The 20,968-nt window shown below is 41.1% G+C and overlaps 1 protein-coding gene across 2 annotated transcripts in view; it reads left to right on the top strand.

Moving 5' to 3' along the window:
* The first annotated feature begins 14,598 nt into the window (after positions 1-14,598).
* The window catches only part of LOC137563140 (aminopeptidase N-like), a 155,991-nt gene continuing 149,621 nt past the window's right edge, over positions 14,599-20,968 (top strand). The window contains exon 1 of one of the 2 annotated variants that reach the window (XM_068275235.1): positions 14,599-14,698. The gene's annotated coding sequence lies outside the window, so the exon portion shown is untranslated. Of the gene's footprint in view, positions 14,699-14,873; positions 15,390-20,968 lie in introns of those variants that run through there. The other variant, XM_068275234.1, reaches the window with a different exon arrangement.

Here is a 20,968-nt window from a genome sequence, read left to right as displayed (position 1 = left end):
ATGTTTGCATGGCAGAGAAACACACACACACATATATAGATAGATAGATAGATAGATAGATAGATAGATAGATAGATAGATAGATAGATAGATAGATAGATACAGGTCAGGTTGTAATTCTGGTGAGACAACGAAAGCATTACATTTAGATTTTTCAAACTTTCAAACACAACATGAAACTGAGATTCAAGTTTTATTTAAGATTAGGACTATAGATACAATTGTTTATCCGATCAGTTTATTTTCACTGCAGGTTTGCTTTAACTGATGGCTAACACAGTTCAATGCTCCAAAACCTGAGATTGTGCTAATACAGTTCTTCAGCTAATACAGTTCTTCAGCCATAGAACGGTCCAGGGTCAACTTGCTTTTAGATGCCAGATGCTGGATACAGACAAGTTGTTTGCTTCACTTTCAGAGTATGGGAGCCTTCAGTCCTAAGCTAGCTACACACGGAGCGATGTTACTTATCACTCGAGCCGCTGATGCGGCTCGATTGATAAAATCCGTCAGGTCCGATCTCGCCGCCGCTCGATTCCCTGCGAGTGGACAATAGCGGGGAATCGAGCGGAAGATAAGCGGCGCCAGCGGGGACTAGCGAGTATCGAATCCGATGCACGCGCGGACGCGGCGGGTACGCGCGGGGATGCGGAAGAGGCGATCCGGCGGCTAATCGAGCCGCCGGATCGCTCCGTCTATATTAGGCTCTAGGCCCATATGCAATTCACCTTTTCTCCTGAGTTTTCTCCTAGGTGATATTTTTAAACTCGTAAATAAAATGAAATGCCCTTTAAGCCACCAGAAAGCAAGCAAATACTCAAAATAATTTTGATAGTACTTTTTCACCTACTTTTTGGTACTTTTTTAGTTGAAAAGTGCTGAAAAGTTATTTTAAATCACAGAGCTAACATTATCTCCCAGGAGAAAACTCAGGTGAAAAAGTGAATTGCATGTGGCCCCAGTGTCCATGCTTACTTATGATGGATTCTCTATTAAGGTGGCCACACACCATACAATGTTTTAAATATCTTTTCAATTCAAGAATTGCAATCAATTTTTCTGGCTCATTGTAACATTTCAGAACCCTGACAATGTACCACACACGTGTTCAATTTGCCCCAATTATGAAGAGAGGGATTGAAAACTCTGAGAAAATTGCTTGGGTGTATATATTAATACATTGACAATCTACCACACACCATTCAATTTTCATAAAAAATCCATCACTCCCGATCAACTTTTATCAAATAAAAACGAGAAATCCGATCGGATTTTTTTCTTGATTAAAAAAAAAACAACATTACATTTTTCGGGAAATCTGATCGTTTTTATTGACTTGCCGTAAAATCGGATCATTTTATTGCATTGTGTGTGGACACCTTAAAGAGGAACAGTGCACAGGAGCACCTGATGAACACAGAGTGGCCTTGAATGCTCACATCATTGAAAGCTAGTATGCAATAACATCATCACCGGTGGAGCTGGAACCTTCTTGCTGACAGATACAGACAGTGTGCAGCATGTGGTCAACACAATTATGCTGGCATCAGCTGTGATTACTAAAATGTGGCCATTATAGTTAAAAAAATTGTAAAAAAAAAAAGTGAAATGCTTAAAACAGGTTTATATTTGGATGTTGAAAATCATCATGAACCTGGCATACTATCATGTGCAACTTTTCACAGTTTATATGTATGGTGAGGTAAACTGTTTTGAAGATAGTTTAAGTATAGTATATGCAGAGAGCATGTCTATGTTAGGTATAAAAACACACAGCTGTCAGTACTTTGTTCAGGAAAGAGTGAATAATCCTCTTGTCCTCTAAAGACCCACGTTTCAGAACATAATGTGCTAGAGTACGATTTTAAGGTAACTTGTCAGAAACATTTTATGCTGAAACAGGAAGAATGGTGTTAAAGAACAAACCTGTAACGTTGGCATGTAATATTGCAACATGCTATTGAATCTCTTGATTGCTCGTGGAGGGAAGGCCGCCCGAGGTTCTCAAAGACTGAGATCAGCATCCTACTGTGTTGGAAGGCAGGAAGGTTTAAAACGAAACTCCAGCTAAACTTGTTTTAGTATTGGATGGAGTATGGAAGTATCAGAATCTCTGTTAGCTTTCTTTCCTGTCTGTGTATCTCTATATGTTAGAGCGAGAGTCTCTTCACTTCCTGCTGCTGAGATATAACTGGAAGTAAGCAAATCTCTCTAATGGAAGCACAAACAATGACAAAAACACCATTGAGTAGTATAGTAAATATATGCCATATGGAAACAAAACTAGAAATAAAGCATGCCTCTATGAATAAATAAAAAGGTTATAGATAAAATTAAGCTGAAAATGAATGTTTTTAAGGCCTTAAAATGTGGGTGGGGCTAGGCTGCATTAAGGAAGTGCAATAAAAGTTGGAAAAAAGAAATTATGCAGGAAAAAATGAAAGCTGAAAATCAAATCGCTAGGGCTATCAAATCACATCCAAAGACATTTTCAAAGTATATTAACTTGAAAAAAAGAAAGGTAGACTGTATAGGACTTGTAAAAGATGAGGTGGGAAACTCAATAGTGGATGACTGAAGTAGGGTGGAGCTATTGAATGGTTGCTTTGCTTCTGTCTTCACGAGGATAACTTTGTTGCATATTTCAGATGAGAAAAGGGCCCCAGTTATCCGATTTAAATATTAAATACATAACAAAGCAAAAAAAAAAACAGATTTGGGAAATAATAGACCAGTAAGCTTAACATTAGTCTAGAGATGCTATACACGTTTCGATAGCAGATAATAGTCTAATTTCTCAGCACCAACATGGGTTTCCTAACAGGTCTTGTTTGATTAATACAGTATGCTCAGCTTTTATGAGGTGGTGAATGTTTGGGAATGTTGTAGGTCTGATAAACTTGGATTTTGCAAAGGTCTTCGATACTGGTCCCTACAACAGTCTGGAGCTGAAGTTAAGGATGCAAGGACTGGGAAAGAATATGTGTTCATGGATAAGAATTGGCTAATGGACAGAAAACAAAATGTTGGGGTCAATGGATCATATTGAAAATGGGTAAGCAGTAGGGTCCTACAGGGGATCGGTACTGGGTCCAATACTCTTCAATGTATTTATTAATGACCTAGTGTGTGAAGTAGGATGTAATGTTGCTATTTTTGCAGATGATATAAAGTTGTGCAGAATTATCAACACACAGCAAGATAGTAACATATTGAAGAAGGATCTGGATAGGATGGCTATATGCTTACAAACGGGGTCACTGCAGCATCCTGCCAGCCCAAGCACAATTGTGGTCCTGTGCTGTGATGCCTCACTCTTGTTGCCAGGCCCGTGCTGCAAGGATTGTGTGTTCTCCATCCCCCTGGCACGCTAGGGCACTTGATCTTCTGCGTCCAGATATGCCCAGCGATCCAAGGCAAATACCCCACAGAGGATGCACCCCTTGAACCAGAGAATCTGCTATGGAGGGCAAGTCTGATGGTGCCTTCACTGCGACTCACCAGGTTGGTCACCTCCTCAAACGAATGCATGAGCCTGCATGCATTTCGCATCAGTGTCCAGTTGTTGGGCCACAACATCCCCATCTCCCCAGATTGTGTCCTTCTACTGTAATTGTACAGGTACTGGGTGACAGCTTTCTCCTGTTCTAGCAGGCGAGAGAACATGACCAGGGTCGAATTCCAGCGAGTCGGGCTATCACATATGAAGCGTCTCACCGGCAAGTTGTTTCTCCGCTGAATGTTCGCAAAGCGTGCCACTGAACACAACAGGTAGGTATATGCAGTGATGAGGTGGGTTCAATGAACACAACAGGTAGGTACAGTGGAGGAAATAATTATTTGACCCCTCACTGATTTTGTAAGTTTGTCCAATGACAAAGAAATGAAAAGTCTCAGAACAGTATCATTTAAATGGTAGGTTTATTTTAACAGTGGCAGATAGCACATCAAAAGGAAAATCGAAAAATAACCTTAAATAAAAGATAGCAACTGATTTGCATTTTATTGAGTGAAATAAGTTTTTGAACCCCTACCAACCATTAAGAGTTCTGCCTCCCACAGAGTGGTTAGACACTTCTACTCAATTAGTCACCCTCATTAAAGACACCTGTCTTAACTAGTCACCTGTATAAAAGACACCTGTCCACAGAATCAATCAGTCAAGCAGACTCCAAACAACATGGGAAAGACCAAAGAGCTGTCCAAGGATGTCAGAGACAAAATTGTAGACCTGCACAAGGCTGGAATGGGCTACAAAACCATTAGCAAGAAGCTGGGAGAGAAGGTGACAACTGTTGGTGCGATTGTTCGAAAATGGAGGGAGCACAAAATGACCATCAATCGACCTCGCTCTGGGGCTCCACGCAAGATCTCACCTCGTGGGGTGTCAATGGTTCTGAGAAAGGTGAAAAAGCATCCTAGAAATACACGGGAGGAGTTAGTGAATGACCTCAAATTAGCAGGGACCACAGTCACCAAGAAAACCATTGGAAACACATTACACCGCAATGGATTAAAATCCTGCAGGGCTCGCAAGGTCCCCCTGCTCAAGAAGGCACATGTGCAGGCCCGTCTGAAGTTTGCCAATGAACACCTGAATGATTCTGTGAGTGACTGGGAGAAGGTGCTGTGGTCTGATGAGACCAAAATAGAGCTCTTTGGCATTAACTCAACTCGCTGTGTTTGGAGGAAGAAAAATGCTGCCTATGACCCCCAAAACACCGTCCCCACCGTCAAGCATGGGGGTGGAAACATTTTGCTTTGGGGGTGTTTTTCTGCTAAGGGCACAGGACAACTTAATCGCATTAACGGGAAAATGGACGGAGGCATGTATCGTGAAATCCTGAACGACAACCTCCTTCCCTCTGCCAGGAAACTGAAAATGGGTCGTGGATCGGTGTTCCAGCACGGCAATGACCCAAAACATACAGCAAAGGCAACAAAGGAGTGGCTCAAGAAGAAGCACATTAAGGTCATGGAGTGGCCTAGTCAGTCTCCGGACCTTAATCCAATAGAAAACCTATGGAGGGAGCTCAAGCTCAGAGTTGCACAGAGACAGCCTCGAAACCTTAGGGATTTAGAGATGATCTGCAAAGAGGAGTGGACCAACATTCCTCCTAAAATGTGTGCAAACTTGGTCATCAATTACAAGAAACGTTTGACCTCTGTGCTTGCAAACAAGGGTTTTTCCACTAAGTATTAAGTCTTTTATTGTTAGAGGGTTCAAAAACTTATTTCACTCAATGAAATGCAAATCAGTTGCTATCTTTTATTTAAGGTTATTTTTTCGATTCTCCTTTTGATGTGCTATCTGCCACTGTTAAAATAAACCTACCATTGAAATGATACTGTTCTGAGACTTTTCATTTCTTTGTCATTGGACAAACTTACAAAATCAGTGAGGGGTCAAATAATTATTTCCTCCACTGTATATGCAGTGATGAAGTGGGTGCACTCAACACAACAGGTAGGTATATCCAGTGATAAGGTGTGTTCACTAAACACAACAGGTAGGTATATGCAGTGATGAGGTGTGTTCACTCAACACAACAGGTAGGTATATGCAGTGATGAGGTGGGTTCACTAAACACAACAGGTAGGTATATGCAGTGATGAGGTGGGTTCACTAAACACAACAGCCTTAGAGGAGATACAGCCTTAGAGATCTAATAATGCATACATACATCAGAGGGCAATATAAAAGTTGGCAGATGAGCTTTTTGTCCCTAGGCTTGTGCAAAGAAACTAGGTAAAACTAGGTAAAATAAAGCCCATGGCAAACACTGAAATTGCACCCCCATTCAGAACCGCCTGAATAACAGCATCCTACCTCGCCCAGCCCCCACAGCGAAACTTCGTACTTTAACTCGTTCCAGTAATGGGACAAGTCCTCTTCACTTCCTCTTCAGTGTAGCCTTGCCATGCAACCTATCACCTTGCAGCTCCCAATGCAAGTCAAGACATGCAGAGGTGATAGGCTACCTGATGTCACAAGCTCCCCTACTTTGTAGAAAATACCCCACAACAGAAACTCACACGCAAAGTACGCTACACCACAAAACACACCACCTGACCTCACAGGTCTGTTATTTGAGCCAGTGCGACCCCTGCCTGTGCCGGACTCACAAAAGATGTCTTCTCTACATCCTTTGTCTTTAGGGGTGCCTCAGAGCTTTGCCCTTGGCCCCCTTCCCTTTTCCTATATCTACTTGCACGGTCTTGATTCACTCATTTGGTGCGTGATGCACAAAACTGTGGTAATATTACCGTGACAGCACACAACAATATTACCCTTACTACTAGCAGCATGCACCGCAAGTTATGCAATTAGTGTGACCCTCAGTACTCACGTAACATGAGCGTTGCTACAGTAGCGAGCATTACTAACGACAACACAGTTTAAAAACACACATTATCGTAGCAACTCTTGTGCTATTCGAGTACCTTGGGTCGCACTAATAGCGCTAATGGCAACCTTCATAGCCCCCTCACTTCAAGTGTAATTTAAGGTAGTAGTCTGATATGATATATGCAAAAGCTTTTGCAATCAGAGCCATCTTGTAGATGGTTGCAGAAACAATAGACATGATAGACAGTGGAAAAGGATACATTCTGATTATCAGTTTAAATTCCCTCCAAAAAAAGCCTTTAAGTTAACCTCAATCAAATGGAAAAAAACGAGTTTCACTTACCTGGAAGCCCCAGGTAAGGGAAACTTGTTTTTTTCTATTTGATTTAGTTTCACGTTAATGAATTAAATAAGCTAATAATGAAATAAACTGGCTTTGGTTTAAAGAAAACTTCTGGCACAAGTAAGATTAATGACTCATTTTTTATTGATCATTCATTTGTCTCTGAAAGCAACATTAAACAGGGATTTGTTGTCAGTCTTTTTAAATGAATCAGACATGTGTAACCATAAACTTACCTCCTTGTCATTATCAGCATCTGCCTGGAACCTCAGAAATGTCTAGTGCAACCAATGTAGCATTATTCACAAAAAGCATTGTTATGATTTGTGCCAGACACTGGGAATCAGTTACATAAGTGCTGAAATACAGAGCTGCCTTTAGAGGATTTTGTTATAAAGCAGACCAGACGAGAGATACTGATGCTATCAGGATCCTCAAAGGCAGAGAGGAGATTTGGAGCGGAGATGGCAATATAGCATTACTAAACTGACTTATTACTCAGGATTTCAAACTTCCATGATCAAACCACAACCCATTGAGGTTTCTTTTACACAGCAAATCGCAATTCCTATTTCCGATTCCAATTTGAGATTTTTACTGGATGCTAGCAGTGGCGTAGCTAAGGAGCTATGGGCCCCAGTGCAAGTTTTACATTGGGCCCCTCCCCCCCAAGCACTCTATACCAATTGATACAGTGTAGCAAAACCTGCCAAAGACAACCATAGTGTCAGAGGTGAAAGAAGGGGATGGGGAACAGTTTAACCACTTCAGCCTACAGTGTTTATCACCTTATGCATCGGAGCTACTTTCACCTCCCATTCATTACCCAATAACTTTATCACTACTTATCACAATTAATTGATCTATATCTTGTTTTTTCTGCCACTAATTAGGCTTTCTTTGGGTGGTACATTTTGCTAAGAATTATTTTTTTCTAAATCCATTCAACAGCAAGATTAAGAAAGAAATGGAAAAAATTCATTATTTCACAGTTTTTGGCCATTATAGTTTAAAATGAATACATGCTACCATAATTAAAACCCATGTATTTTATTTGCCCATTTGTCCTGGTTATTACACCGTTTAAATGATGTCCCTATTGCAAATTATAGTGCCGATATTTTATTTAGAAATAAAGGTGCATTTTTTCAATTTGCGTCCATCACTATTTACAAGCTTACCATTTAAAAAATATAATAATATACTCTCTTGACATGCATATTTAAAAAGTTCAGACCCTTAGGTATCTATTTATATTGTTATGCTTTTTTCTAATTATAATTTTTTTTAATTAAAACATTTATTTGGGTAATTTTTGGTTTGGGAGGTAAACAGCTAATGCAATTACGGTTAGTGCTGCTCAAATCCGGAACCGGGAGATACCCGGATAGTTGCTATCCGGATATCTCACAGTAAACCTGTGCGGGGGGGGGGGGGGGGGGGGGGTAAGTCAATCTTACCTGTCTGATGTCTTCTTCGTCCGTCCATCGGCGGCTCCCACGATGTACTCCACGCGCGTCACATGATTACAAACACTTTCTCCTCCAACCCGGAAGGAGGAAGTGTTTGTAATCACGTGACCGCCGCTTGGAGCGCATCGTGGGAGGCGCCAAGGGATGGACGTCTCCCGGTTCCGGATTTGAGCAGCCCTGATTAAGGTATTTCATAAAAAATTTATGTGGGTGTAGTTTACTATTTGGCCACAAGATAGCCACAGTCAAAAAGTCCTGGAAGCAAACGATCTCGCTTCCAGGAACTAGAAAGAGGACAGAAAATGTTTTATTTTTTTCAGAAAGACAGCGGCCTCTGATAAGAGACCGTCAGTTTTTCTATGGGGAACTTCGATCGATAAATGGGAGCTATATTCCCATTCATTGATCGCTGGGCTAACGGTAGGCGGCGGGAGCACGCGCCTCAGGCAGCAGCACAGTCTATCTGGACGGATATATCCGTCCAGATAGACTTAAATGGTTAATGATTACCAGGGCTGGATTTGTACTTTCCAGCACCCAAGGCCAGGTCTCACCAACCGCCCCCCCACCCCAACACTATTCTGTCCAAAAACTTTACTAGTAACCACTGATTTGAATGGGGTCCTATCCAGTGTGCTGCTCTGCCCCCTATTCAACAAAGCAGTAGGCACGCTCTGTCCACCCGTGCTCCCTGTAATTCCACGCTTCTGCCAGAATGTGTACAGCAGCCAATACTGTTCTAGGAATGCATAATAAATGCTTGTGTATGAGCAGTACTTGACAAGTTTACATACCCATAACACTCCTGGCCTTGGCTGCTGTGCACATCTGTACAGGAGCAGGAAATTACAAGGAGTGGACAGAGCATGTGCTGTAGTAGTAGTAGAAGACAAAAAACACAGGGGGTCCGGGAGCCCAATCTGGTGCAGCACGTTATTATGTACGGGATTACTTTTATAAAGACAGTAAGTATTATACTCACAAGAGTGGGTTGCTGATTGAGGCAACCACTCGTTTTCGCTGGTGGGGAAATACCGTCCCCACTTGGCCTTTGTTCTTCTTTTGGTCGCTCCCCAAAAAAGGTAGATCCGTCGGAGATTCTCCGACGTAGATCTTCCCCTTGGATCAAGGGGTACTAACTGATTTTTGGTAGGGTAGGAGGCGCCCGGTAGAGTAATTCAGATCTATGTGATTCTATATGGTAGGTACAACATTAAGGAAACAAAATGGTGTGATCCTATAAAATATAAAATATATATAAAATATAATATAAAATATAAAACAAATGCAGTGATGAAATATAGTGTTTTTATGAACCAATAGGTCAGATTCTGATATAGCACATACATAACTGCATTTGTTTTATATTTTATATTATATTTTATATATATTTTATATGCTTTATTCTACATGTATCTCATTTATTACTATGTGTTATAACAATTGTGCCTAAGCGCTGTATGCTATCTTTTAACTTTTAAGGCACCTCTATTGACCTGAGGAAGCGGTTTTGACCGTGAAACGCGTTGTCTGTGCCCCAAATAAACTTCAATTATACAAGTATACAACTTGATCTGTATATTTCCTATAAGGGACATCTAGAAGGTAGGATCACACCATTTTGTTTCCTTAATGTTGTACCTACCATATAGAATCACATAGATCTGAATTACTCTACCGGGCGCCTCCTACCCTACCAAAAATCAGAGCATGTGCTGCTTCTTTATCCTATGTTTGACTGGATGCAGTCAGAGCCACAAACGGCGACAGTGCAGTGCAATGGAGAGAAGCCCATCCAAAACAGAGAACAGGTAAGTAACAAATACCAACACCTTGTCAGTATACAGTAAGAAGAAGGCTTAGTAGCACAAAGCTTTTTATTTTTCTTTTAAGTTAGCCAATAAATGATAAAATCCTGATTAAAAATGTTCTGCCTTCACTGATGGCTAACACAGTACAATACTCTACTGCTACAGGTAATTGGAAGGATCCTAAACTACATACAATGGCATAGATATAGGTGTCCATTAAAAAGTGACAATTTAGTGCTTAAAACAGAAAGATCTTAAAGTGAGTCAGGAAAGAGTTAACTGAAGCAGAGATCACTGCTGCCATAAACATCCCTGGCTAGCAAGAAAAAAACTCATAAATTTAGGGTTAGATAAGAAAGCAATTAACAGGAGTCATTCTGGCAGCTGTAGGAGAGAGGGAGAAGTAACTAGCAGAGCTGAAATTCCTCTGTAGCAGTAGAGTATTGTACTGAGTATCATCCTGATTCAAAGCTTCTTGAAATTCCTCAGTGAATGTGTGCATTAAAACTGAATGCAGTTATGTCTGCTGTAAACTGGCACTTCTCACATAGCAGCATGTATGTCTATCATACAGAGGACGGGATCATCTTCAGATTTGCAGGGATTACGCGAACTCTGGAATTTAGACATCCATGCAGAGCAGGGCGCTGCGCTGCAGACCAGAAGAGATGATTTATTTTGACATATGACCTCTTCTCTCTCCAAGTCCTGCTGCCCTTCTTATCTTATTTCATCACCCTAGGCCATGGCCTTTGTGGCCTTCCCAGAAATCCGGCCCTGATAATTACTATTATTCATAGCATCTATAGAAGTGATTATTACCAACACAGGACCTATAGAAAGCTAATACTGTGGTTGGTAAAGGGCCCCTCGGGGACCCTGTGGGTGTGGTCACAACCTCTGCATCCCCTATTGCTATGCCACTGGATGCTAGCAACACAAAAGAAAAACACAGGAAAAAATGCAGCATGCAGGGCTTTGTTTAAATCGCATCAAAAATTGGAAATGCATGTTGTGCAAAAAGGGCCCTCAATGCCTCAGTTACATGAGCTTTCACACCAGGATAGAAATTACTGTGGTACCCATTAAAAGAAAATGTATATCAATTAAGCGCCATACACATGCTAGATTACTGTCGCCCCTTTGACTGGTAATCATGCAGTAGACTGACAGTTCTGGCAGCAAGAACTGTACAGACATGCTGATCAGCTATAGCCGAGCAGGGTGTGCTGTTCAATGGAAAGAGGAGGAGAGACTATGGGAAGTAATCAAGGGACTGGTGCCCTGAGGTGCAAACGCAAAAGAAGATAATGCACTAATTTCTAAACTGCTCTATGGAGCCGGTGTCCACATGCTGAATGCTCAGCTGAGACGGCACAAAATGTTCATCTTGGTCTAGAATCTGTTCCCTGATGTCATTTAGCGATCCGTAAAGGCAAATAAGCCAACAAGCACATTTTCTTTTGTCTTCTGCACTGCAGGATGCCAGTTACTCATTTGCAGCCATCTGTTTCCTCCCTTTCCACTTAGCTGCACATGCAGCTGGACTACAGCTGAACAGCAAGCCTATACAGTGCTTGGTTCCTGCTGACAAATTTACACCTGTTAAGTAGTAATTTAGTGTGTATACAAGGGCTTTGTACAAAGTTGAGATTTCAAAACAGGTCAGATAGGTCATATAAGCATGCAGTCCTTTTGTCTCTGCTGTTTGGAAGTGTCATTAGTATAAAGCCGCTAATTACCAAACTTAAAATGTAACGTTTCAGTCAACTCACCAACCTAAAATCAAAGCTGTCATTAACTCCCACAGAGCTGGAACAGGGAGTTGGGACCAGAAAATGCCCAGCATTTTCCCCACAAAAACACACATAGTTTGGCAGCGTTCCACCTACAAGCACACATATTTTGACAGTGTTTACCCCACAAGCACACATAGTTTAGCAGCATTTCATCTAGAAGCACACATATTTTGGCAGCATTTCCTTTATGGGCACATATAATTTAGCAGGGTTTCACCAATGAGCACACATAGTTTGGCAGCGTTTTCCCTATGAGCACACATATGCAGGCAGCGTTTCCCTGACAAGCACACATAGTTTGGCAGTGTTTCCCTCATGAGCACAAGTCATTTGGCAGTGTTTCACCCACAAACAAATGCAGTTTGGCAGCATTTTACCCACAAGCACACATAGTTTGGCAGCATTTCACCCACAAGCACACATAGTGTGGTGGCATTTTTCCCATGAGCACATGTAGTTTGGAAGTGTTACCCCTACAAATATGCATAGTTTGGCAGTGTCCCCTCCTACCCCTCCCCCCCAAAAAAAAATATACAATGAGGTAGAGTTCCCCCATAAAATGTAAAATAACAGTGTCCCTCTGTTGTTGCCCCTCCCCACAGTACTATTTGTATGCCCCTTATAATCCTCGGTGTCATTGCTGGCACCTGAAAAAAAATTGGTACTGACCTCATGACTTCTCTCCCCTCCTCCAGCATCCCATCCTGGGTCTTCTGCTATCTCCTACACATTGAGGTTACTTTGATGAGTCCTGGGTGGTCCTTACTGTACAGCGGTGACCTGAGAAGGATTACATTTTTTTCCTAAGAAATGTGTCGTTTCACTTTAACACTTAATGGGATGAATTCACCAAACGATGCACTGTGGGGCAAATCAGGTCATCTCGGTGCCTGATTTTGAATAAATCACTGTAATTTGGGTGCCGGCAATAGCCACACCCCAAATTTCATGTCCAACCGAGTTGCTACAAGGAGAGGGTATAGTTTTTAGCGTGGGCCCCGAGTTTCAGCATGAGTAGGGTCAATCATCTTTTAGCTCACCTTGAGCCCAAATGAACATAGACAAAATGATACATAGGCCTGTAGAAATGTTGCCATTAATTACACTAACAAGGTAGTGGGCATTGTGCAGTGAGTGTGACTCACGTTACCTTGGTAATGTGAGCATTGTGTTATACTAATAACATTAACTTGGTAATGTGTGTTATGCTACTTGCATAGCACGCACTACTCTAACGACGTCCACGTTTCCTAGTAAATTCGGATCTCGCTAACTGCACAATGCACGCTACCATCTCAATGTAATTAATGCTAAACTGCCATGTGCTTCCTGTGTAGCACAACTCTACCTGATCTTTAAAAATATGCCCCTACATTATATGCATAAATACCGGTACAATTGCCATGCTCTATCTGTGCATGACAATTAGTCCAGGGTGTAGACTAGAGGATCAACCACCAAATACTTCTTTCCTCCAATCTGATTTTACACACTTCCTAGTTTATTGTGCAGATGTTCTTACACTGATATATTCTAAAACTAATCAACAACTCTTAGAGAAAAACTATTGGAAAAGCTAGTTTACTAGTATAATACCAGATGTGTGGTTATATAAGTTTATTTTATTTTATTTGGCAACATACTGTGACATAGAGAGGGATTTTGTGATTCGCAGCTGCAATAATTTGTGTAGTCTCCAATATTTCTGTAGTGATAATATTAGCACTTTTAAATCCTATTGGTAAACATTTAGCCCTTAAAGTGACACCGAAGCAAAAAAAAAGCTCTTTTGCATAGATAACAAGTGCAGTTTCTTAATTCTTCCTGTAATGGAAACTATATGAGACTCATATCATTGCTACTAATGTTCTATTTCTTAGTTGTACTACATATGAAATTCATTATCTCATAAGTTTATTTTCACTTCAGATTACCTTTAAAGTAAACCTGAGCTGAAATCTCCTTGAAAAAAACAGATACTTTCCTAGGTAGGTTACATGGAATTTAGTGGTGAGATGAACACCACTGGGATCTTTTTTCTCTCATACCATTCATTTTTGAAGAGTAAACATGACAAATTACATATTTGACTGAATTGTTGACTTTGAATGGTACCTTTGAGGCTTCAAGGTTGAAATATGTGATGTGGAATTGAATACTGAGAAGGGAAGATGCTTCTGAGAAGACTTGGATGTGAAATAGAGACGGGATGACCACAGAGGACAGGAGAATTTTATGTACAGAGTGGAGGCTGTGATTGGAATGGAATCTGGAAATTGAGGAACTTTATAGAGATGTTTGTATTATATGATTTTAATGGCCTGGATGCTTCAAGTTGCCTTTATTACAGCTAAAGGCTTATGCTCTATGAGCTCAATCAATCAATCAATCAATCAATCAATCAATGCCTAATTTAAGAACTTGGAAAAACAAAAAGGCTTACAGTTTGAGGATGAGAGGCCTAAATACTTAATCACCTATGTTACTCATTCGCAAGAGGCAAGCATCCTACCTTAAGTTCTGAGATGAAAATATTAAGTACTGATTATAAGGTTTTTTTTTGTTATATTCTATATTACGTTGCAGTGTTTTTGGCAAGGTCCTATACTCTGTTTTTTATTCAGGCTCTGTTCCGATTAGAGTGGAGAACTGACTTTTTCGTCTCTCCGCTCCGTTCTCCACTCATTGCTAAGCCGTTACACATACATAGAAGCCGTTCACATTTGTCATTCTGCAATGGATCCATTACTGTAAGCGGACCACACTTCTGTGCAGTCGCGATAATCGTGGGTCAGGGGGATGCTTTCCTCCATATAGCCTACGGGGGAGTGCATCTGCTCCGGGCTTCAGCCAGATCACTACGGACCATCAGAGAGGACATTGCTTACTGCCCGCCCTGCTGCCTGCACATGATCCGGAAGCAGGTGGGAACACAGCCTTAAAGTTGTTATTATTTTGTGTTTTCTCTTCGCTTAAGGAAAGGCTTGATCAGTTTAACAACATTTAGAATTAGTTGTAGTTCCAACAGATGGCAAATGGATTATTTCAGTATGTACTATAGAAGATGATTGTTCTATTTATACAGTGTTTTAACAGCTTATTGTGAATCATTTGTTTCTCAATAGCGTTTCCCTTCCTTTTTTTCCTGAATAAGAAATCACAGTTCAGTGAGTACAAAATACACGAGACTAAGGTTACATGATTCAAATTTGAAGACGGCCCATTGGACAGAATCAGCTAGTATTGCCTATAAGAGGTTAACTCTGGATATGTGCTGTTCAGGCAGTAGGTCAGGTTACTAGCATTTATGTTGAGGGAAATTCTGCCTACCCTGTTTCTAATTTTGAGAGAGTGAGCGAGAGGGAAAGAAGCTGAACGTATGTGTGTGATACAGCAGTGCTCCACACACACACATTGAGTATCTCTAGCTGTGTGGGAGAAAAGGCTGACTTGCAGAAGTTAGGAGATCACTGGATGCAATCATTCTCTACTCTGATCCCATGAGCTAAACTTTTTACAAAGAGCAGAAAAAACTTTATCCAGAGCATTGCCACTGTGGATGGGACACAGCAAGGAACCTCTATGCAGAAAATGCTATGGAATGAATAGACAAAGGTGAGTAACATCTCTTGTGGGTTTATGTTTCAAGTTCCACAGAGAACAATTCAGGATTCTCTTTTTGAGCGCAGGGTAATGTGAGCGCTATCTCTGCATTCCCACAGTCTGAATGCTTAATATGTGTATGCGAATCATCCTTATACCTTACTGCCGTTATAACTGGTGTAGGAAACAGCACAGTAATTATTTCATACATGAGTTCTGCATTTTCGGATTGTTCTTTTTAATGGTTTGGATTACCATACTGTAGTTTGATTTTAAAATGCATTCTCTTAGAAAGCAAAACATTCCTTTTGTTGTTTTGCAATAATTAAGTAAATTACTTCTAGAAAAAAAAAGATACAGATCTTTACATGAAGTGCGTGCCCTGGGGACCAATGAGGAGGCCAATAGCTGTCACAACAATATTCAATATTACCGTATTTATTTCCTTCAGTTAATTAATATTAATTCAGTGCTCATTGAAGAAGAAACAGACTAAAGATAGGCTTCAGTCCCTTTTCCTAGAATATATCCACTGACTGAAACTGAACAAATTACCAGTGCCTGCTGGTTAATTAATTAATTAGCTATAATCTAATTAACTAGAAGCTTCTGGGCTTGATTGGCTCAGGTTCAAATCAGGGGAAGTTCAGAAGGAAAGTCAAAATTGAAGCTCATCTCTACAGAAATCTATAATATTTATGTTTGGTAGCATGATTTGTAACATACGGCAAGAATAAAGCCTATTTACTGATACATGTGTTCAGAGAACTAGGACTATTATTATATACAGTATATCTTTTTTTTCCTTACTTTTGGAAAGACAGTCTCTCTTAGGAGAGCAAGATTCTGATCTTCACCCACCTGACTTCACCCACCTTATCTTGTTTGTTCATAGATTATTCCTATCATGCACAACTGGAGGTGTAGTGGGGGTGTGGCTGGAAGGGTGTTGGATGCATTTCACTGACCCTCAAAAGTGCTCCAACCTAAGGATTCTAAACATTCTATGGTCACTTTTGGTGGGCATCTGAGTATATATTTAGGGGGAAACCACACAACAAGCAGGAAAAGTGATTAACTCTATGGCAGTAGTATTCCTAGTGGGAATCTAACTTCAACTTTAGAGCTACAAGAGAAGAGTGCTAGCCAGTTATCCAATATGTACAATTTACAGTAAAAGGTCTTGACTATGTGTTTGTCTCATGTGTACAGTGCTCTCTCTTGCAGTCTAGTAGTACAGGTATACATTTTTTTCTAAAATGATGGCCCTGATGATATTTGGATGCCTAAATGTGGAATGAATTGTCTTCAGTCTTGTTCCTGCACATCCTGAGAGCACCAGTACACAAAATGTGACCTTTGGTTGGAAAGCCAAGAATTACTCCTCTTCTTCCCAAATGATCGGTGAAGCTGTCCATCACAGCAATGGACATGTAACAAAGAGCATGAGGAGGTGTGTCTGAGGTACTGAAGTAGAAGTCAAGTTTGCATAGTAAAAACCTGCTTGAAGGCAAAGAATATGGAGGATTCTAGGAGCTTTCATCTTTATTGGCTTTTTGAAAATACCAACTGTCTGGCTGCCATGCTAATCTTTTCAGTAGTACTTGTTACATTTGGAATGAGCATACAGTCAGTACAGTTAGAACACCCAAGCATACAAGTTATGGATCATGGATTTAGGAACTAATGGATGCAAAGGTTGAACACAGGCTGCCATTTTTAAAAAGGCTAATATAGCAACTCCTTTCATATTCCTGTCAGTTTACATGTTCCCACTATGGGGCATATTCACATAACTGCTGTAACAATGCAGGGTGCAAGCAGCGCACAGCATTTTTGCTGTTACTTATAGTACTCATACATGGTACATTTTTTTAAAATTAGATAATTTCATTCAATTATTCAGTTAGATCAGATATAAAGATTTTTCCAACATGTCCAAACGGATTTTTATATAAATAAATGGGATAATCATTTGGTTGTTTTTTTTTCTAAAAAAGGATTCTTTTCAACTTTTATTCCGTTCAATCATTTTGGTTGAATAAAAGGGAAAATCAAACGTTTTTATTGTACCACTAGTAGGCCTAAGCCCGTATAAAAACAGGCTGTAGGTCTGTGTTCCTGGGCGCGTGCACGCCCGCCACCCACCGTGCACACGACCGCTACCGGGCGCGCAAGTGCACCCGCTCACCCGCCGCCACCCGCTCACCCACCGCCGCACGCGACCACCGCCCGCTCACCTGCTGCACATCCGGCCACCTGCTCACACGCTGCCCACTCGACTCCCTGGCTCCGTCCCCGGCCTCCTGTCTCTGAGTCCGTGCTGCGCACATGCGCAGTGGCCAAAAGCACGGACAACGCTACACAGAGACAGAAGGCACGGACACAGGGGTTTTATTATAGAGGATATATGGGCACCCTTAATGTTACTTATGCAAGTTACATAGCGAGCATTGCGCAAATAGTGCAGCACATGTTATGTATACCACACGAGTTTTGCTACTTTAATGCATGTGTGGTTTATGTTATACTAGCAACGTGCGTGTTGTGTACATAATGTAGGCTGCACTATTTGTGCACCATTCACTATGTAACTTGCATACGTAATGGTTAAATTGCTGTGCGCTACTTGCGCATAGCAATTTTACCACAGTTTCATGGCTGTGCCCTTATGTGCGTTGTATAATGCCTAAGCTGAAAGGCAAGCATAACGCAATACACACTCTGCATGTTGTCTTGTTGAATTAATAATCAATACGTAATGTGTTGGTTATCGCACTGATACCAAATAATATGGTGTAAAATGTGTGTTAGGATAACATGATTTGTTACAAGGTAGAAATGTAAACTACAATTGTATGTGCAGTGCATTCAAATTCAGCAAAGCAGTGAAAAGTAACAAGCATTGTGTGAACCCACCCTTATTTTAAACATCTAGGATTTTCAGGATCCTGATTAGGATAAGCTTGGTGTAATTGCCTTCTTAAAACAGAAGGAAATTTGCAATAATTCAGTTATAAGTAAACATTTGTGGTTACCCACAATGCACGACCACTGAATATGCAAATTATCCCTTTTCACCCTTGTTAAGCCAAGCAAGCATCCAGAACCGCTGGTGTATAGCAAGCCTATAGCTTTAAGTTTTGCTTTTTTAGTAAGAGGGCTTTTTGGTTCCTTTTATCCCCCTATACATTCCTAGTACTTTGGGTCACCCTGAGCTGCTTGGTTACTCTGTTGATTAGGATAAAAAGAAGGCTATCTGTTGATCATAATTGTTAAAATGGATTTTTCACTAAAATGAAATATGTTGAGCTACTCATCATCTATGGATGCTGGGTTACTGTGACCTGCAAATAATATTTCAATTTAACATGCTGAGCCCTGAGATATGTACTAACCTGGGTTGTGTATAACTGGCAAACACATTTCTAGCGAGAGGTCCCCATAATAGACTTCAGAAGCAAAATGGCAGGTTTAGTTTTGGCTTGAATGAAATCAGGAAAGTGGAACAGCACATAAAAAATTAACACAGCATCATTAGGTTTTGGATGAAGCTATTCAGGCTTCCTTATGACAATACATCCAGATATGCAGTGCTCCAAGTCAGACGCACAATAGTGTTTACCTGCTTGAGAAAGCCTGTACTCTGAAGCGAAACCTCATGGCAGATCAAATCACCCTACAAAGACTCTGCTCGGCTGGCCAGTGCTTTTGGCTGGAGGTCTGGGCTACTCATCATTCAGATAACAACTTGACAATGGGAATCCTAGTTTGTTATATAAAACTTTCTCCAAAACCAATGTTAGACTGATATCTGTGGATTTATAGAGATCAAGCTTTGATTAAACATTATGAAGGTTATGGTGAAAGTTATATGAAATACATGAATGAAAATAAAAAGCACTCTTTGTTCTTAATACTTTTCATGTGCTCCCTCTGCTTGTGCTCCTTTGCGTGATTCTGTCAGGGTTACATCAGCTGACTCTGCAGTGACTCAGTGGCAATTCTCTGTCATTTCTCAATGCATGTCACCACTACCTTAGCAACTAAATGTCACAACTCCTTCCACGCATGCTAGGATGGTGTCCTACTCCTTGGGTGACATGGTTTCCTGAAACTTAACTGGATTTCTAACCAAAGCGGAGGAATCGTGACTAGGGCCACACTAGCTCCGGGTGCGGGACGCAGCCGCTGTCCGGGCTCCGATTTTCAAAATCAGGAACGCAAACGGATCCGTGCTGCCTTTTTTTGCAGCACACGTTCTGGATCTGTTTGCGTGGTTTTTTTTTTCTGCTAGAGGGGGTAGTAGCCACAATGGGAGGCTGCGGGCAAAGCGGCGGGCCAGGGGGGGTCACCCCCCCGCTCACCTGGGTGCCCCCCGTCCCCGCTCCCCCGACAGCTCGCCCATAATGTAATAAATTGTACCTAAGGAAGTTCGGCGAGCCGGGCACTTCCGCCCACACCGCTCGAGTCACTTCCTGCGATGCCGCCCTCTGGGGACGGGGGGCACCCAGGTGAGCAGGGGGGGTGTGACCCCCCTGGCCGCCGCTTTTTAACTTGAGTGTGTACTGTTCCTATTTTTAACATTGGTATTCGTGGCTCAGTTTTTTGTCCGGGACAAAAAACATAGCTACGGATACGTTTTTAAAGCAAGTGTGAACTAGCTTTTAATAACTAATAATTTAATGCTGTTAAAGGATAACTTTATACTTGTTTTGGCTAATATAGTAGGTTGAAGTAACAAATGTAATCCTGCAGAGACTGGGGGCGCAGAGACTGGGGGCCTACGGAAGTTAGTATATTGAATGCTCGCTCCTTCAATCTATTTCTGTAGCGGTAGCATATACATTCTATCATCCTTATTAAACATGTCCTGTCTTAAAGGACAACTGTAGTGAGAAGAATATGGAGGCTGCCATATTTATATCCTTTTAAACAATATCAGCTGCCTGGCAGCCCTGCTGATCTATTTGGCTGCAATAGTGTCCGAATAACACCAGAAACAAGCATGCAGTTAATCTTGTTAGATCTGACAAAAATGTTATAAACATCTGATCTACATAGTTGTTCAGGGTCTATGGCTAAAAGTATTAGAGGCAGAGGATCGGCAAGATAGCCAGGTAACTAGTACTGATTAACGCCACACAAAAATGGTGAAACTCCATGCACATAGGCTTCAATTCACTAAGAGCTGTCCGGTAAAATAAATTAGGGTGGTAAAATAGCGCATTGGGTGTTTTAGACTTTTTTCCCCCCAAAATTCACTAAGATTTTCTCACATGCGAAAACAATTCCTTAATATACAGATAATGTTGATTCAGTTCACTAAGCCTTCTGCCTCTGCCTTGGTTTCTGAACTCTGCCTGCAGTTGTGACTTTGGATCACATTTTGTGGCAACAATAGTATTTGGATCTGTGCTATCTCAGATATAAGCTGTTAGCCTTGCGCAATGTTTGGAGGGAAGCAGAGGTGGATAAATCTGGGAAACTGTCAGCACACATTAATGTTATTATACTGGCACCATATTCTCCACTTATTGTTTGAGAAAACACTTTTTTAACACTTTAGATGTGATTATGTTTGTATAGTG

Source organism: Hyperolius riggenbachi, chromosome 3 (assembly GCF_040937935.1).
Source record: "Hyperolius riggenbachi isolate aHypRig1 chromosome 3, aHypRig1.pri, whole genome shotgun sequence".
In the NCBI taxonomy this organism is placed as follows: domain Eukaryota; kingdom Metazoa; phylum Chordata; class Amphibia; order Anura; family Hyperoliidae; genus Hyperolius; species Hyperolius riggenbachi.
The sequence above is the reverse complement of the archived record's forward strand: the minus strand, read 5'-3'. Positions and strand labels throughout refer to the sequence as shown.